The sequence below is a fragment of the Pristiophorus japonicus genome, chromosome 10 (genome assembly GCF_044704955.1).
Source record: "Pristiophorus japonicus isolate sPriJap1 chromosome 10, sPriJap1.hap1, whole genome shotgun sequence".
Classification (NCBI taxonomy): Eukaryota; Metazoa; Chordata; class Chondrichthyes; family Pristiophoridae; genus Pristiophorus; species Pristiophorus japonicus.
In genome coordinates this window covers 223,116,118-223,134,883 of record NC_091986.1, presented here as the reverse complement: position 1 = coordinate 223,134,883, position 18,766 = coordinate 223,116,118, and the positions used below count along the sequence as shown (strand labels likewise).

Sequence of the window (18,766 nt, the reverse complement as noted above, 5' to 3'; positions counted from 1 at the left end):
GGTGTAGAGCACCATGATGGTATGCACCTGGCACTGAAGGCATCGACCAAGCATCTGTTGACATATGTGAATGCCAAGCCGTTCAATTCTACATATGTCCAGCTCATCTGTGATACAAACCAAACCATGTCCTAACTCGCCGATGCAAGTGGCATCAAATTCTGCAGGACGTCTTCATCGACTCATCAACTAGTGTCAGCAGCTCAGCCTTACCTCCTTTTACACACCTGACCAGATGACACCAGATCTCTTTAGCCCAGAAAGACCTTGACAGGAATCCTCACCTGTGAGAAGAAATTTGAGCCTACTGAGTAGTCGATCTCCTGATTTAATGTAATGTACATAAATAACCAATCATGAGACCAGTAAACACTTCCTTATTTTTTAGCTATGGGGTGGAAGGTTATGTGTGCGAGGATAAGAGTGTCAGTTAAGGAGTGTGTGGCAGTTGTTATCATAAAATCATACAACACAGAAGGAGGCCATTCAACCCATCGAGCCTGTGCTGGCTCTTTGAAAGAGCGATCCAATCAGTCCCACTCCCCTGCTCTTTCCCCATAGCCCTGTAAATTTCTCCTTTTCAAGTATATATCCAATTAATTTTTCAAAGTTACTTTTGAATCTGCTTCCACCTTTCAGGCAGCGCATTCCAGATTGTAACAATTCGCTGCGTAAAATAATTTCTCCTCATCTTGCCTCTGGTGCTTTTTACCGATTAGAAACATAGAAATATAGCAAATAGGTGCAGGAGTAGGCCAATCGGCCCTTCGAGCCTGCACCACCATTCAATAAGATCATGGCTTGATTGCTCACCTCAGTACCCCTTTATTCTTTTAGCTGTAAGGGCCATATCTAACTCCCTCTTGAATATATCCAATGAACTGGCATCAACAACTCTCTGCGGTAGAGAATTCCACAGGTTAACAACTCTCTGAATGAAGAAGTTTCTCCTCATCTTGGTCCTAAATGGCTTACCCCTTATCCTTAGACTGTGACCCCTGGTTCTGGACTTCCCCAACATCGGGAACATTCTCCTGCATCTAACCTGTCCAGTCCCGTCAGAATTTTATATGTTTCTATGCGATCCCCTCTCATCCTTCTAAACTCCAGTGAATACAGGCCCAGTCGATCCAGTCTCTCCTCATATGTCAATCCTGCCATCTCGGGAATCAGTCTGATGAACCTTCGCTGCACTTCCTCAATAGCAAGTACGTCCTTCCTCAGATTAGGAGACCAAAACTGAACACAATATTCCAGGTAAGGCCTCACTAAGGCCCAGTACAACTGCAGTAAGACCTCCCTGCTCCTGTACTCAAATCCTCTCGCTATGAAGGCCAACATACCATTTGCCTTCTTCACCACCTGCTGTACCTGCATGTCAACTTTCAATGACTGATGAACCATGACACCCAGGTCTCGTTGCACCTCCCCTTTTCCTAATCGGCTGCCATTCAGATAATTTCTGCCTTTGTGTTTTTGCCACCAAAGTGGATAACCTCACATTTATCCACATTATACTGCATCTGCCATGTATTTGCCCACTCACCTAACCTGTCCAAGTCATCCTGCAGCCTCTTAGCGTCCCCCTCACAGCTCACACCGCCGCCCAAACTTAGAGATATTACACTCAATCCCTTCATCTAAATCATTGATGTATATTGTAAAGAGCTGGGGTCCCAGCACTGAGCCCTGCGGCAACCCACTAGTCACTGCCTGCCATTCTGAAAAGGACCCGTTTATCCCGACTCTTTGCTTGCTGTCTGCCAACCAGTTCTCTATCCACATTAGTACATGAACCCCAATACCATGTGCCTTAATTTTGCACACCAATCTCTTGTGTGGGACCTTGTCAAAAGCCTTTTGAAAGTCCAAATACACTACATCCACTGATTCTCCCTTGTCCACTCTATTAGTTACATCCTCAAAAAATTCCAGAAGATTTGTCAAGCATGATTTCCCTTTCATAAATCCTTGCTGACTTGTCACTGCTTTCCAAATGCACTGCTATTTCATCTTTAATAATTGATTCCAACATTTTCCCCACTACTGATGTCAGGCTAACCGATCTATAATTACCTGCTTTCTCTCTCCCTTTTTTAAAAAGTGTTGTTACATTAGCAACCCTCCAGTCCATAGGAACTGATCCAGGGTCAATAGACTGTTGGAAAATGACCACCAATGCATCCACTATTTCTCGGGCCAGTTCCTTAAATACTCTGGGATGCAGACTATCAGGCCCTAGGGATTTATCGGCCTTCAATCCCATCAATTTCCCTAACATAATTTTCCGACAAATAAGGATTTCCTTCAGTTCCTCCTTCTCACAAGACTCTCGGTCCCCTAGTATTCCCGGAAGGTTATCTGTGTCTTCCTTCGTGAAGACATAACCAAAGTATTTGTTCAACTGGTCTGACATTTGTTTGTTCCCCATTATAAATTCACCTGATTCTGACTGCAAGGGACCTACGTTTGTCTTCACTAATCTTTTTCTCTTCACATATCTATAGAAGCTTTTGCAGTCAATTTTTATGTTCGCGGCAAGCTTCCCCTCCTAATTGAACCCTTTGTCCTTCTCTGCTGAATTTCTCCCAGTCCTCAGGTTTGCTGCTTTTTCTGGCCAATTTATATGCCTCTTCCTTGGATTTAACACTATCCTTAATTTCCCTTGTTAGCCATGGTTGAACCACCTTCTCCGTTTTATTTTTACTCCAGACAGGGATATACAATTGTTGAAGTTCATCCATGTGATCTTTTAATGTTTGCCATTGCCTATCCACCGTCAACCCTTTAAGTATCCTCTGCCAGTCTATTCTAGCCAATTTACATCTCATACCATCGAAGTTACCTTTCCTTAAGTTCAGGACCCTCGTCTCTGAATTAACTGTGTCACTCTCCATCCTAATAAAGAATTCTACCATATTATGTTTACTCTTCCCCAAGATTGCTAATTAGTCCTTTCTCATTACACATCACCCAGTCTAGGATGGCCAGCCCTCTAGTTGGTTCCTTGACATATTGGTCTAGAAAGCCATCCCTAATACACTCCAGGAAATCCTCCTCCACCGCATTGCTACCAGTTTGGTTAACCCAATCTATATGTAGATTAAAGTCGCCCATGATAACTGCTGTACCTTTATTGCACACATCCCTAATTTCTTGTTGGATGCTGTCCCCAATCTCACTACTACAGTTTCGTAGTCTGTACACAACTCCCATGAGCATTTTCTGCTCTTTGGTATTCCGCATCTTCACCCATACAGATTCCAAATCATCCAAGCTAATGTCCTTCCTTACTATTGTGTTAATTTCCTCTTTAACCAGCAATGCTACCCCACCTCCTTTTCCTTTCTGTCTATCCTTCCTATATGTTGAATACCCCTGGATGTTGAGTTCCCAGCCTTGGTCACCCTAGAGCCATGTCTCCATTATGCCAATTATTTCATATTTGTTAATTGCTGCCTGCGCAGTAAATTCATCCCCTTATTACGAATGATCCTCGCATTGAGGTACAAAGCCTTCAGGCTTGTCTTTTTAACACACTTTGCCTCTTTAGAATTTTGCTGTAATGTGGCCCTTTTTGATTTTTGCCTTGGGTTTCTCTGCCCTCCACTTTTACTTTTCTTCTTTCTATCTTTTGCTTCTGCCCCCATTTTACTTCCCTCTGTCTCCCTGCATAGGTTCCCATCCCCTTGCCATATTAGTTTAACTCCTCCCCAACAGCACTAGCAAAGACTCCCCCTCGGACATTGGTTCCGGTCCTGCCCAGGTGCAGACTGTCCGGTTTGTATTGGTCCTACCTCCCCCAGAACCGGTTCCAATGTCCCAGGAATTTGAATCCCTCCCTTCTGCACCACTCCTCAAGCCACGTATTCATCTTAGCTATCCTGAAATTCCTACTCTGACTAGCACGTGGCACTGGTAGCAATCCTGAGATTACTATCTTTGAAGTCCTACTTTTTAATTTATCTCCTAGCTCCCCAAATTCAGCTTGTAGGATCTATTCCCGTTTTTTACCTACATCGTTGGTACCTATATGCACCACGACAACTGGCTGTTCACCCTCCCCCTCCAAAATGTCCTGCAGCCGCTCCGAGACATCCTTGAGTCTTGCACCAGGGAGGCAACATACCATCCTGGAGTCTTGATTGCGGCTGCAGAAATGCCTATCTATTCCCCTTAAAATAGAATCCCCTACCACTATAGCTCTCCCACTCTTTTTCCTGCCCACCTGTGCAGCAGAGCCACCCACAGTGCCATGAACTTGGCTGCTGCTGCCCTCTACTGATGAGTCATCCCCCCAGCAGGACCCAAAATGGTGTATTTGTTTTGGAGGGGGATGACCATAGGGGACCTCTGCACTACCTTCCTTCCACTGCTCTTCCTGCTGGTTACCCATTCCTTATCTGCCTGTACCTGCCGTGTGACCAACTCACTAAACATGCTATTCACAACATCCTCAGCATCGCGGATGCTCCAGAGTGAATCCATGCGCAGCTCCAGTGCTGCAATGCGGTCTGTCAGGAGCTGCAGCAGGATACACTTCTTGCACATGTAGTCGTCAGGGACACAAGAAGCGTCCCTGAGTTCCCACATAGCACAGGAGGAGAATGACACGTGTCCGAGCTCTCCTGCCATGACTTAACCCTTAGATTAACTTAATTTGGTAACAATGATAAAGGTTACCTACTGATAAAGGAAAATAAAAAGAAGAAAAACTACTCACCAATCAGCAGCCAATCACTTACCCCCTTGGCTGTGATGTTACCCTTCGATTTCTTTCTACTTCTTTTTTGCCTTCTCTCCCTGCAGCTGCACCAGCTGGCTTCCTCAACGACTCACCACACCGCCTCCTCGACGATGAACTCCCGTTGGCTGCTCCCCGACTGTTGGGCCTTTTATAGGCTGCCACCTCGACGACTCACCGCGCCACCTCCTCGATAAATTGAAGGCCAATAAATTCCCAGGGCCTTATAGTCTGCATCCCAGAGTACTTAAGGAAGTGGCCCTAGAAATAGTGGATGCATTGGTGGTCATTTTCCAACATTCTATAGACTCTGGATCAGTTCCTGTGGATTGGAGGGTAACCCCACTTTTTAAAAATGGAGGGAGAGAGGAAACAAGGTATTATAGACCGGTTAGCCTGACATTGATAGCGGGGAAAATGTTGGAATCAATTATTAAAGATGAAATAGCAGCGCATTTGGAAAGTAGTGACAGGATTGGTCCAAGTCAACATGGATTTATGAAAGGGAAATCATGCTTGACAAATCTTTTAGAATTTTTTAAGGATTGTAACGAGTAGAGTGGACAATGGAGAACCAGTGGATGTACGTAACATAAGAACATAAGAATTAGGAACAGGAGAAGGCCATCCAGCCCCTCGAGCCTGCTCCGTCATTCAAAAAGATCATGGCTGATCTGGCCGTGGACTCAGCTCCATTTACCCGCCCGCTCCCCATAACCCTTAATTCCTATATTGGTTAAAAATCTATCTATCTGTGATTTGAATACATTCAATGAGCTAGCCTCAACTGCTTCCTTGGGCAGAGAATTGCACAGATTCACAACCCTCTGGGAGAAAAAATTCCTTCTCAACTCGGTTTTAAATTGGCTCCCCCGTATTTTGAGGCTGTGCCCCCTAGTTCTAGTCTCCCCGACCAGTGGAAACAACCTCTCTGCCTCTATCTTGTCTATCCCTTTCATTATTTTAAATGTTTCTATAAGATCACCCCTCATCCTTCTGAACTCCAACGTGTAAAGACCCAGTCTACTCAATCTATCATCATAAGGTAACCCCCTCATCTCCGGAATCAGCCTAGTGAATCGTCTCTGTACCCCCTCCAAAGCTAGTATATTCTTCCTTAAGTAAGGTGACAAAAAATGCACGCAGTACTCCAGGTGCGGCCTCACCAATACCCTGTACAGTTGCAGCAACACCTCCCTGCTTTTGTACTCCATCCCTCTCGCAATGAAGGCCAACATTCCATTCGCCTTCCTGATTACCTGCTGCACCTGCAAACTAATTTTTTTGGGGGATTCATGCACAAGGAGCGCAGGCCTGGCTAGCTCAGTCAATAGAGCATGCGATTCTTAATGGGAGAGGGGTGCGCCAGGGATGCCCCATGTCCGGCCAGTTATATGCTGTCTGCGTGGAGCCTTTCCTGCGCCTCCTGCGGACGAGGTTGACGGGACTGGCTCTGCAAGGGCCGGGCGTGGAGGTCGTCCTCTCGGCTTACTCCGATGACGTGCTCCTCGCGGTAGAGGATCCCACTGACCTGCGGAGGATACGTGAGTGCCAGGAGATTTACTCGGCCGCATCCTCCGCCAGAATCAACTGGGAGAAATGTTCCGGACTTCTGGTGGGTCAGTGGCGGGTGGACTCCCTGCCGGAGGAGCTCAGGCCTTTTGCCTGGAGCACGACCCATCTCCTCTATCTGGGAGTCTACCTTAGCCCCGACGAGGAAGCCTGGCCGGCGAACTGGCAGGAGCTGGAGGCCAAGGTCGCCGCTCGCCTAGGGCGCTGGACAGGACTGCTCCGAGTGCTGTCCTACAGGGGTCGAGCGCTGGTCATAAACCAGCTGGTGGCTGCCATGTTGTGGTACCGGCTGGTCACTTTGACCCCTCCCCCTGCGTTTGTCGCCAAGATACAGAAGAAGCTGGTGGACTTCTTCTGGAACAACAGGAAGCACTGGGTCTCTGCCGCGGTCTTGAGTCTACCGCTTGGGGAGGGCGGTCAGTCGTTGGTGTGCGTCAGCGCCCAGCTTGCGACTTTCCGTCTTCAGACCCTGCAAAGATACCTTTACGTTGAGCCCCATCCTAGGTGGCGTGCTCTGGCGATGTATTTCTTCCGCCAACAGCACGGCCTCAACTACGACACGCAGCTCCTGTTTGTGAGTGTGGGGGGCGTCAGGACCGCCCTCCGGGAGCTGCCTGCCTTTTACAAGGAACTCATCAGGGTCTGGAACAAAGTCTCCACCAAGCGCAGCTCTCCACCGGCTGGAGTGGCGGCCGTCCTGCAGGAGCCGCTGCTCGGGAATCCGTACCTCCACGACCGAGGTTTTGGGTGGCGGTCGGACGAGAGGGCTGTGGCTGGTGAGGTGACCAGGGTCAGGGACCTGCTCGATGGTGGAGGAGCGGGCTGAATGGCGCCAGACACGCTGGCGCGGTGCCTAAATTCTGCCAACGTCCGCCGCTCGGTCGATGCCATCGAGTCGCTAAAAAGAGCTCTGGGCTCCGACTCCGTTAGGTGCATCGAGGAGGCTCAGGCACGTGGGGAGATCCCGTCTGAACGGACCCCCGTCCGGACGGAATTACTCATCGGCGCCAAACCCCGGAACCTCCCTCGGGGGCCGGCGCCTCACAACTTGAGCCGCCTCGGGGAAATCCCCTCCGTGCCTTTCAGTTCCGCGCAGAGGGGTTTCCTGTACGGGCTGCTCCTGCACACTCTCAACTTTGCTATCCTCGCCTGCCGTCCGGACACGCCATGGCGTACCATCTTGCCGTCCGGAGGAGGCGGGGGTCCCCGATGGAGGGCACTCTACGCGGGGGTCCTCCCACTATTTATCGGGGACTTGGCCTGGAGGGTGGTGCACGGAACACTGCCGTGCAATAAATGTTTAAGCCGGTTCATGGGCTCCCAGGCCGCATGCAATTTCTGCGGTCTGGAAGAGTCCATGTTCCATGTTTTTATTGAGTGCACGAGGTTGCAGCCCCTGTTTTGCTATCTAAAGGGGCTGCTCCTGAAATTCTGGCTGCACTTCAGTCCCACACTCCTGATCTTCGGGCACCCTGTGCGGAGGGGAGTGGGTAGGTCCGAGGGCCTCCTCGTAGGACTGCTCCTGGGCACGGCCAAGGGTGCCATCAGCCGGTCCAGGCAGCGGGCGGTCGAGGGGGTCGTTCAGCCAGACTGCCTGCCTCTCTTCCGCGCCTACATCCGGTCCAGGGTGTCCCTGGAGATGGAGCACGCGGTGTCCACCGGTACGCTCGCGGCCTTCCGTGAGAGGTGGGCACCGGAGGGACTGGAGTGCATCATCACGCCCGGCAACCAAATTTTAATTTGATTTTATGTTTTTAAGTTAATTTGTTTTAATTGCCAGTGCTTTTAGTGTCCCCCTCCCCTTTTCTAGGGGGCACTTGGAGGAAAAAAAAAGGGGGAAAAAAAAAAAGCCTTGTAAATGGTTGGTGTTTCCCCCAGATCGGGGGGCACGGTTTAATGTTTTTTGTTTACTCCCAAAAAGAGTTTCATGCACAAGGATCCCCAGGTCCCTCTGCACTGCGGCATGTTGTAATTTCTCCCCATTCAAATAATATTCCCTTTTACTGTTTTTTTTTCCAAGGTGGATGACCTCACATTTTCCGACATTGTATTCCATCTGCCAAACCTTAGCCCATTCGCTTAACCTATACAAATCTCTTTGCAGCCTCTCTGTGTCCTCTACACAACCCGCTTTCCCACTAATCTTTGTGTCATCTGCAAATTTTGTTACACTACACTCTGTCCCCTCTTCCAGGTCATCCATGTATATTGTAAACAGTCATGGTCCCAGCACCGATCCCTGTGGCACACCACTAGCCACCGATTTCCAACCCAAAAAGGACCCATTTATCCCGACTCTCTGCTTTCTGTTAGTCAGCCAATTCTCGATCCATGCTAATACATTTCCTCTGACTCCTCGTACCTTTAACCTCTGCAGTAACCTTTTGTGTGGCACCTTATCGAATGCCTTTTGGAAATCTAAATACACCACATCCATCGGTACACCTCTATCCACCATGCTTGTTATATCCTCACAGAATTCCAGTAGATTAGTTAAACATGATTTCCCCTTCATGAATCCATGTTGCGTCTGCTTGATTGCATTATTCCTATCTAGATGTCCCGCTATTTCTTTCTTAATGATAGTTTCAAGCTTTTTCCCCACTACAGATGTTAAACTAACCGGCCTATAGTTACCTGCCTTTTGTCTGCCCCCTTTTTTAAACAGAGGCGTTATATTAGCTGCTTTCCAATCCGCTGGTATCTCCCCAGAGTGCAGAGAATTTTGGTAGATTATAACGAATGCATCTGCTATAACTTCCGCCATCTCTTTTAATACCCTGGGATACATTTCATCAGGACCAGGGGACTTGTCTACCTTGAGTCCCATTAGCCTGTCCAGCACTAACCCCCTAGTGATAGTGATTATCTCAAGGTCCTCCCTTCCCTGTGGTGTATTTGGACTTTCAAAAGGCTTTTGACAAGGTCCCACACAAGAGATTAGTGTGCAAAATTAAAGCACATGGTATTGGGGGTAATGTATTGACGTGGATAGAGAACTGTTTGGCAGACAGGAAGCAAAGAGTAGAACTAAATGGGTCCTTTTCAGAATGGCAGGCAGTGACTAGTGGGGTACCACAAGGTTCAGTGCTGGGACCCCAGCTATTTACAGTATACATTAATAATTTAGATGAAGGAATTAAGTGTAATATCTCCAAGATTGCAGATGACACTAAGCTGGGTGGCGGTGTGAGCTGTGAGGATGCTAAGAGGCTGCAGGGTGACTTCCACAGGTTAGTTGAGTGGGCAAATGCATGGCAGATGCAGTATAATGTGGATAAATGTGAGGTTATCCACTTTGGTGGCAAAAACAGGAAGGCAGAATATTATCTGAATGGTGACAGATTAGGAAAAGGGGAGGTGCAACGAGACCTGGGTATCATGGTACATCAGTCATTGAAAGTTGGCATGCAGGTACAGCAGGCGGTTTTAATGTCTGTGAGCTTGTAATGTTTGTAGCTCGACACTGTAGATGTGGATGTATTGTGTACTGCAACTACAGAGTTAATAATTAAACAGAAGCAGGGTTCCGGAGGCTTCCGTGAGATCTACCTGCCATGTTAGAAAGCTGTGTGTGCTGTATTCTGTGAAGATATCTCATTTGGCGGCGAGGTGGGATTTTTCGGATGACTTGAAGCTGAAATTTTGTTGGTGAAGGGTTCAGCCAGCCGACAGAGACAAGTTGGAAGCTTCTGTCTTTGGAAAAAGCTACAAAATCCGAGGTAAAATATAGCACACTGAGTGAACAGCTATAAATTAAAATGGCAGCACCCGCAGGTGTAATGGGACATTTGGGTGAATATAGACACGACCAGGAACGTTTTGAATCGTATGTGGATCGGCTAGAAATGTATTTCACTGCAAATAACATAATCGAAGTTCTAGACAATGCAGACCAGAATCAGGCGATATTGGAATGTAAGCGAGCTATCTTCTTATCTGCAGCTAGACCGGAATTGTATGAAACCCTTGTAAATCTGCTTGTGCCTGTCGAGCCAAAGGACACAACGCTTAAAGAGATTTTAACGAAGCTGGAGCAGCACTATAATCCCAAACCATTAGAAATTGCTGAAAGCTATCGTTTCGGGATTCAGAATCAAAAGACTGATGAAATTATCAGTGATTACATTGTAGCATTAAAAAAGCTATCTATTCACTGTAATTTCAGAAACTTTCAAAACTGAGCATTGCGGGATCATTTTGTTTGTGGGGTGAGAAAGGATGCGATCAGAAGAAAGGTATTGACGACGGATGACTTGATTTTTGAGCTTGCTTGTCAGGCAGCGAGGTCGATGATCATGGCTGATCAATATTGCCAAGAATTTCATAATAATTACGGTCGTCAGTCAACAGAGGTAAATCGCCTGCCGATTCAAATTAAAAGGTGGTGGGGGCCCAAAATCTCAGAAACTGGAAATTCTAACAGAGCATCAACGTCTTGCTATAGGTGCCTGGGACAACATACTGCTCAAAGTTGTCCATATGTGAAGGCAGATTGTTTTTTCAGCAGAAAGACTGGGCATCTTGCGAAGGCATGCCGACTGAAGGATAAACCAGCTTTCAAAGCTATGAGTCCAGCGTTCAAAGCTATGAGTAGAAATCCCCAGAGACTACATAGCATGGAAGAACAACAACAGGACGTGGGGATGTTAGAGTTACACATCATCAGCAGCACGAGGTTAACGGACAGCGATTCGGAAAGTATCAAAATCCATATAGATGTCGCGGGATTCAAGATACCAATGGAATTTGACACGGGTGCATCCATGAGTGTGGTACCGGAGTCACTATACCGCGACAAATTGCATGATTTCCCATTGGAGAAATCCAAGATGGAGCTGCGAGGCTACTCAGGAGAGAAAATTCCTGTGGTAGGTCGTATCACCGTACCGTTGAAATATAAGGATCAATTTCAGAACTTGCCTCTAATAGTAGTGAAAGGAGACAAGCCTGCCTTACTAGGAAGAAATTGGTTGAGATCACTGAAGCTGTATTGGAGTGAGATTTTCCATGCGGAAGCGAGGTTTGCATCAACGGATGATGTTATCAAGAAGTATCCGAAGGTGTTCTGCGAACCGGGCAGTCCGATCCAAGGCTTCAAGGCGAGTGTTAGGGTACAGAAGGATGCTAGATCGGTTTACTGCAAGCCACATTCTGTACCATATGCACTCGAGGAGAAAATTGAACAAGAACTTAAAAGACTAGAGACTGAGAACATTATTTGTAAGATAGATCGATGTAATTGGGCTACGCTCATTGTTGTTGTACCTAAGTCCGATGGTAAGGTAAGATTGTGTGGTGATTACAATGTCCCCAATACATTGCCAAATATAGAAGATATGTTCACAACACTGACAGGTGGTCACATCTTCTCAAAACTGGATCTTATGAATGCCTACTTACAGCTTGAACTAGATGAGGAGTCCAAGTCATGCTTTACTATAAATACTCATTGAGGCCTATATCAATTTAATAGGCTACCGTTTGGAGTATCTTCCACCCCTGCCATATTCTAAGGAGTGATGGACCAGATTTTGCAAGGTATTGAAGGGGTAGTATGTTATTTAGATGACATACTAATTTCAGCATCAAATAGGCAAATTCATAATAACATATTGAATGAAATCCTCAAACGGCTATAGAAGCACAGAGTATGAGTTATTTAAAAACTTGGTGGAGTACTTCGGGTACAGAGTAGACAAAGATGGTTTACAGTCAACCATGGAAAAATTGGATGCAATTAGAAATGCACCCACTCCCAGGAATGTCACTGAACTTCGTTCATTCTTGGGTCTTTTGAACTATTATGGGAAGTGCCTACCAAATTTGGCTACAGTATTACATCCACTGAATGAGCTATTGAAAAAACAGGTCCATTGGAAGTGGTCAAAAAAATGCGATTCAGCATTCAAAGAGTGTAAAAGCAAATTGGTAGAGAGCGCTATGTTAGTTCACTATGACATATCTAAGGAGATTAAGCTAGCATGTGATGCCTCTCCGTATGGAGTTGGGGAAGTGATCTCTCATGTATCAAGTAGTGGGGAGGAGAGACCAATTGCTTTTGCTTCACGCACTCTCAGTGCCAGTGAGAGGAATTATGCGCAAATTGAAAGGGAAACTTTGGCATTAATTTTTGGGGTCAAGAAGTTTCACAAATACTTGTATGGCCATAAGTTCATCATCATTACGGACCATAAGCCCCTAACAGCAATCCTCCATCCAAAGTCCCCAGTTCCAACATTAGCTGCAGCCCAAATGCAGAGATGGGCTTTGACTTTGTCAGTATATATATATGATATTGAATACAGACGATCAACTGGTCACAGCTATGTCTAGATTGCCTTCCTCATCACAAGTTACACCCGATAGGAAAGAGGTGTTCTATTTTTCATACATTGATGAACTGCCAGTTACAGCTGAAGAGATTGGTAGAGCAACTCAACGTGACCCAGTGATGTCAAAGGTGTATGATTACATTGCAAATGGATGGCCAAACCAGATATCAGACAAAGGCATTCAACCATTCTTCATTCAAAGGAATGAATTATCAGACGATAAAGATTGTATCATGTGGGGTGCAAGAGTGGTTATACCAAATAAATTCAAGTCCAAATTATTAGGAGACCTCCATGACCAGCACCTGGGAATGTGCTTGACCAAGAGTTTTACGCGCAGTTATGTATGGTAGCCAGGTCTTGATAAAGATATAGAGTACATCGTGAGACAGTGTACGACATGTCAATTGGTAAGCAAGCAATCACCATCAGTACCATTACAGCCATGGAAATGGCCTCCCGGGGTGTGGCAAAGGCTACACATTGATTTTGCTGAGCTAGAAGGACAACAATTGTTCATTGTGATTGACAGCTATTCTAAGTGGGCTGAGGTGTTCCCAATGTGGAAAATAACAACAAGTAAAACATTGGACATTTTGAGAAGTTTATTTTCTTCATTTGGCCTTCCAGAAGAAATTGTTTCGGATAATGTACCACAATTTCGTTCAGAAGAATTTGCACAGTTCACAAGCAAAAATGGTGTGAAACATACCAAGGTTCCACCGTACCACCCTGCCTCGAATGGTGCAGCACAGCACATTGTACAAATTGTAAAACGTGCCCTCATAAAACAAGTGTTAGATCCTAATCCAAAGAAACGAAAGTTGCCATTGGATCACAAATTGGCTAATTTTTTGATTACATATCATAATACTCCTCACACAACTGCTGGTAGAACACCAGCAGAGTTGTTTCTCATGACAGCCACGAACCAGATTCTCGTTGTTAAAGCCAAATTTGGCACAGTCCGTAGAAGAGGAACAATTAAGACAGAAAGAGAATCATTATAGAGGTAGAGTAAAAGAGAGAAGTGTGAAATTAAACCAGAAGGTGAGAGTGAAGAACCATCACCATAAATGGTTGAGTGGTTACTGGGAAGAGTAGTGAATATATGTGGTCCTCGCACATATTTGGTCAAGATGTTTGATAATGGACAGGTTAGGTTTGTTCACATTGATCATATTTTACCGACAGAAATGGAAGGAGTTGAAGGTGGGAATGATTCAATTATTTCTGACTCATCAGATAGTTTTGATACATCAGTAGCATATCCTGCATCCAATGTACTAGAAACAAATCCAAGAGAAAGTCAGAATGTAAGTCTGAGTCCGAGTCAGGAAAACAAAGAGCCTGAATTTAGAGTGAGTTCAAATGAAAACCAAGGAAATTCCGTGGAGAAAAACGTTTCTCAGGATGAGCCTCGATTGTGTTTAGATTCGACACCATGTTTGGAAGGTTCTGTTCAAGAGCGAAGGTATCCTCTTCAAAACAGAAAACAAGTGGTTAAGTTAAATTTGCAAATATGGAAAAAATAAGTCTATATCCTGTGTTATATATAAACATGCAAGTTATGTATGATGTTTGTAATAGAAACATAGAAAATAGGTGTAGGAGTAGGCCATTCGGCCCTTCGAGCCTGCACCGCCATTCAATGAGTTCATGGCTGAACATGCAACTTCAGTACCCCATTCCTGCTTTCTCGCCATACCCCTTGATCCCCCTAGTAGTAAGGACGACATCTAACTCCTTTTTGAATATATTTAGTGAATTGGCCTCAACAACTTTCTGTGGTAGAGAATTCCACAGGTTCACCACTCTCTGGGTGAAGAAGTTTCTTCTCATCTCGGTCCTAAATGGCTTACCCCTTATCCTTATTCTTCATTAAGGAGGGCGAAGTGTAATGTCTGTGAGCTTGTAATGTTTGTAGCGCCACACTGTGGATGTGAACGTATTGTGTACTGCAACTACAGAGTTAATAATTAAATAGAACTAGCGTTCCGGAGACTTCCGAGAGAGCTGCCTGCCATGTTAGAAAGCTATGTGTGCTGTGTTCTGTGAAGATATCACAGTGGTGAAGAAGGCAAATGGCATGTTGGCCTTCATAGCGAGAGAATTTGAGTATAGAAGCAGGGAGGTCTTACAGCAGTTGTACAGGGCCTTGGTGAGGCCACACCTTGAATATTGTGTACAGTTTTGGTCTCCTAATCTGAGGAAGGACATTCTTGCTATTAAGGGAGTGCAGCGAAGGTTCACCAGACTGATTCCTGGGATGGCAGGACTGACATATGAAGAAGGACTGGATCGACAAGGCTTATATTCACTGGAATTTAGAAGAATGAGAGGGGATATCACAGAAATATATAAAATTCTGACGGGTTTGGACAGGTTAGATGAGGGAAGAATGTTCCCGATGTTGAGGAAGTCCAGAACCAGGGGTCATAGTCTAAGGATAAGGGGTGAGCCATTTAGGACTGAGATGAGGAGAAACTTCTTCACTCAGAGAGTTGTTAACCTCTGGAATTCCCTGCCACAGAGAGTTTTTGATGCCAGTTCATTGGATATATTCAAGAGGGAGTTAGATATGGCCCTTATGGCTAAAGGGATCAAAGCGAATGGAGAGAAAGCAGGAATGGGTACTGAAGTTGCATGATCAGCCATGATCATATTGAATGGTGGTGCAGGCTTGAAGGGCTGAATAGCCTACTCCTGCACTTATTTTCTATGTTTCTATGTTTAGAGTTCCCAAGAGAAGTGGTAGCACTTGATTTAGTGCTCCACTTCCTTCCTGGAGAGTTAAACCGGAAGTTCACGTCAGAGTCCCTTGTGCAGTTCCCGCCGATACTTTTGTGCGACGGCAAAAGCTATCGCCCCAAGCGAGGCCTAAGCAATTTCTCCCCTTATGTCTCTATTTATAAAGCCCAGGATCCACTATGCCTTTTTAGCCTCCTTATCACTTGTCCTGCCATTTTCAAACATTTGTGTATTTAAACATCCCGGTCTCCTTGTGCCTGGATGGCCAGAGTTATGGGAGAGGTGATGTGGGTATGAGGGTGTTAGAGTAGAGGAAGGTGGGTTTGGGTTGTCTGAGGCAGTTGGTGTGTATTTGAGGCACCCTTACCCATAGTGTAGCTTTAAGAGAGTGAAGTATATGGTGGGGCCCAGGGTGAGCAGGGAGTCTGTGGTAACATGCTATCTTTGGCTGCCCTTGTGAAATATTTCTGCACTGTGGATCAGTCCCGGATGCAAGGGAGTTGGGAGTCAGTGTCAGTGCCAGCTCCCTGTCGGTGATATGATTGATGTTGGTGTCCAGCTTAGTGAAAGGAAGCCTCAGGGATGTGAGGCTCCTGTCTTGTACCTCTTGGAGTAAGTCTGGGAGATCTTCATCAGAGAAGTCAGTTGGGCTTCTTCTAGCTACTGCCCTGATGTAGTGCCCAGTGGTTACAGCTGGCTTCAATTTGGGCAAATGCTGTTGGTGAGAGAGGCCATCAAGTAATTTGATGGAAATTGCCAGAGAGCTCCCATCAGCAAATTACTTTGCTGTCCAACAATATTTAGCAGCTGCTGGGAGTCTGTAGTGCTTTTAAAGACTAAGGAGGAAAAATTGAGCTGATTTGTGCCTCCTGTTAGTGCCTGCGGGGGTTGGTAACGGGGCACTAAGGGGGTTACTGATTGGGCGCAGCGAACTCATCGACGCCTGCGAACTACCCTGGCAGTTTTGCGCTGGTGCTAGCACTTTTCACCTCACTCTCTTGCATCCCGTAGATCATGACATCATTTGGTGCGCAGCACCCCATTAGCGCCCCGGATGTGATATTCGCTCCCGCCCCCTGCAGCATTGCCAGGCGTCAACAACGGCAGCTGCAGGAGGCGTTGTTACCTCACCAGGCCACTTGAGAAGTAATATTTAAAGTGGTGGTCAGGTAGGGCAATGTTTATTTCTCTCCCCAGTATGGTGCCTCCTTATTTGTTTAGATGCAGCGATTCCTCAGCCCTGCACTCTCTTCGAGTGCTTGGGGCTGTTATACACGTAGCGCAAGTCTCGTGGCCCCACAGAGATAGCATGAGGATTGATTGATTCAAACCCTTAAGCAAGGGAAGGAGTTACCAAAAACGGCAGCGCTGGACAGAACATTCTTCAGCGCTCTGCCACTACCGCCCCTCTCACTCACTTTAGCGCTCTAAGGGAAGTGATAGCGCTTGATTTACATAAGATCATAAGAAATAGGAGCAGGAGAAGGACATTTGGCCCCTCGAGCCTGCTCCACCATTCAATAAGATCATGGCTGATCGGATCCTGGCCTCAACTCCAGTTCCCGCCCGCTCCCCATAACCCTTGACGTTCAAAAATCTGTCTATCTCCACCTTAAATACAGTCAATGTCTCAGCCTCCACAGCTCTCTTGGGTAGAGAATTCCAAAGATTCACGACCCTCTGAGAGAAGAAATTCCTCCTCATTTCCATTTTAAATGGGCGATCCCTTATTCTGAAACTGCGCCCCCAGTTCTAGATTCCCCCACCAAGGGAAACATCCTCTCTGAATCTACCCTATCAAGCCCCCTCAGAATTTTATACGCTTCGATATGATCGCCTCTCAGTCTTCTAAACTCCAATGAGTATAGGCCCAATATGCTCAACCTTTCTTCATAAGACAACTCCTTCATAAGAACATACGAAATAGGAACAGGAGTAGGCCATACGGCCCCTCGAGCCTGCTCTGCCATTCAATAAGATTATGGCTGATCTGATCATAGACTCAGCTCCACTTCCCTGCCCGCTCCCCATACCCCTTGTCGTTTAAGAAACTGTCTATTTCTGTCTTAAATTTATTCAATGTCCCAGCTTCCACAGCTCTCTGAGGCAGCGAATTCCATAGATGTGCAACCCTCTGAGAGAAGAGATTTCTCCTCATCTCAAAGAAATATAGAAACATAAGTTTTAAATGCGCGGCACCTTATTCTAAGATCATGCCCTCTAGTTCTAGTCTCCCCCATCAGTGGAAACATCCTCTCTGCATCCACCTTGTCAAGCTCCTTTATAATCTTATACGTTTCGATAAGATCACCTCTCATTCTTCTGAATTCCAGTGAATAGAGGCCCAACCTACTCAACCTTTCCTCATAAGTCAATCCCCTTATCTCCGAAATCAACCAAGTGAACCTTCTCTGAACTGCCTCCAAAACAAGTATATCCTTTTGTAAATATGGAAACCAAAACTGCACGCAGTATTACAGCTCTGGCCTCACCAATACCCTGTACAGCTGTAGGAAGACTTCCCTGCTTTTATACTCCATCCCCTTTGTAATAAAGGCCACGAAACCATTGGCCTTCGTGATCATTTGCTGTATCTGCATACTAACTGTTGTGTTCCTAACACAGATGAGACAGCACACAGGGAGGTTAAAGTAACAGTGACCTTAGTCTTTATTAAGATACGCCAGTGTGAGTAACAGGCCTTAAGGGCCAGTTTATATACAGTGCTCCCAAGGGATGCTGGGATCATCATCACAACATCACTCCCCCCCGCAAAGTCAAAGTGAAAACTATTTACAAGGTGAGGCGGTCGGGAGCCTTTCTTTCCCTGGTGGACCGCCTCGGTACAAATGTCTGTTCTGGTGTGTTGGCTATGCCCTCACTGGGCTGGCGTGTTGTTGGCACTGCAGGGCTGCTGGGTGAGCCTGGCCTTGCTGTGCTGTTGGGTGTGATGGATTCAATTTCCTGGTCCGGCGTGGTGTCATTGATCCTTTGGGTGTGTGCTGTTGGCTCGAAAAAGGTGGTGTCTGCTGTGGGTTGTTCAGGGCAGTATGTGAACCGCAGCCTCGTTTGGTCCAGGTGCTTTCTGCAAATTTGTCCATTGTCTAGTTTGACTACAAACACCCTACTCCCTTCTTTAGCTATTACCGTGTCCGCGATCCACTTGGAACCATGTCCATAGTTTAGCACATACACAGGGTCATTCAGATCAATTTCCCGTGACACAGTGGCGCGACCATCGTTTACATTTTGTTGCTGCCGCCTGCTCTCTACCTGATCAGGCAGGTTGGGGTGAACCAGCGAGAGATCTGGTTTTAAGTGTCCTTTTCATGAGTAGCTCAGCCGGGGGCACCCCTGTGAGTGA

The 18,766-nt window shown here is 46.3% G+C and overlaps 1 protein-coding gene across 2 annotated transcripts in view; it reads right to left on the bottom strand.

The window, feature by feature from the left end:
* LOC139275325 (uro-adherence factor A) overlaps positions 1–18,766 on the bottom strand; it is a 292,625-nt gene that overhangs the window by 106,586 nt on the left and 167,273 nt on the right. The window contains exon 3 of one of the 2 annotated variants that reach the window (XM_070892632.1): positions 214–284. The exons of the other annotated variant lie outside the window; for it this stretch is intronic. The gene's annotated coding sequence lies outside the window, so the exon portion shown is untranslated. The remainder of the gene's footprint in view (positions 1–213; positions 285–18,766) is intronic. 2 annotated transcript variants of the gene reach the window in all.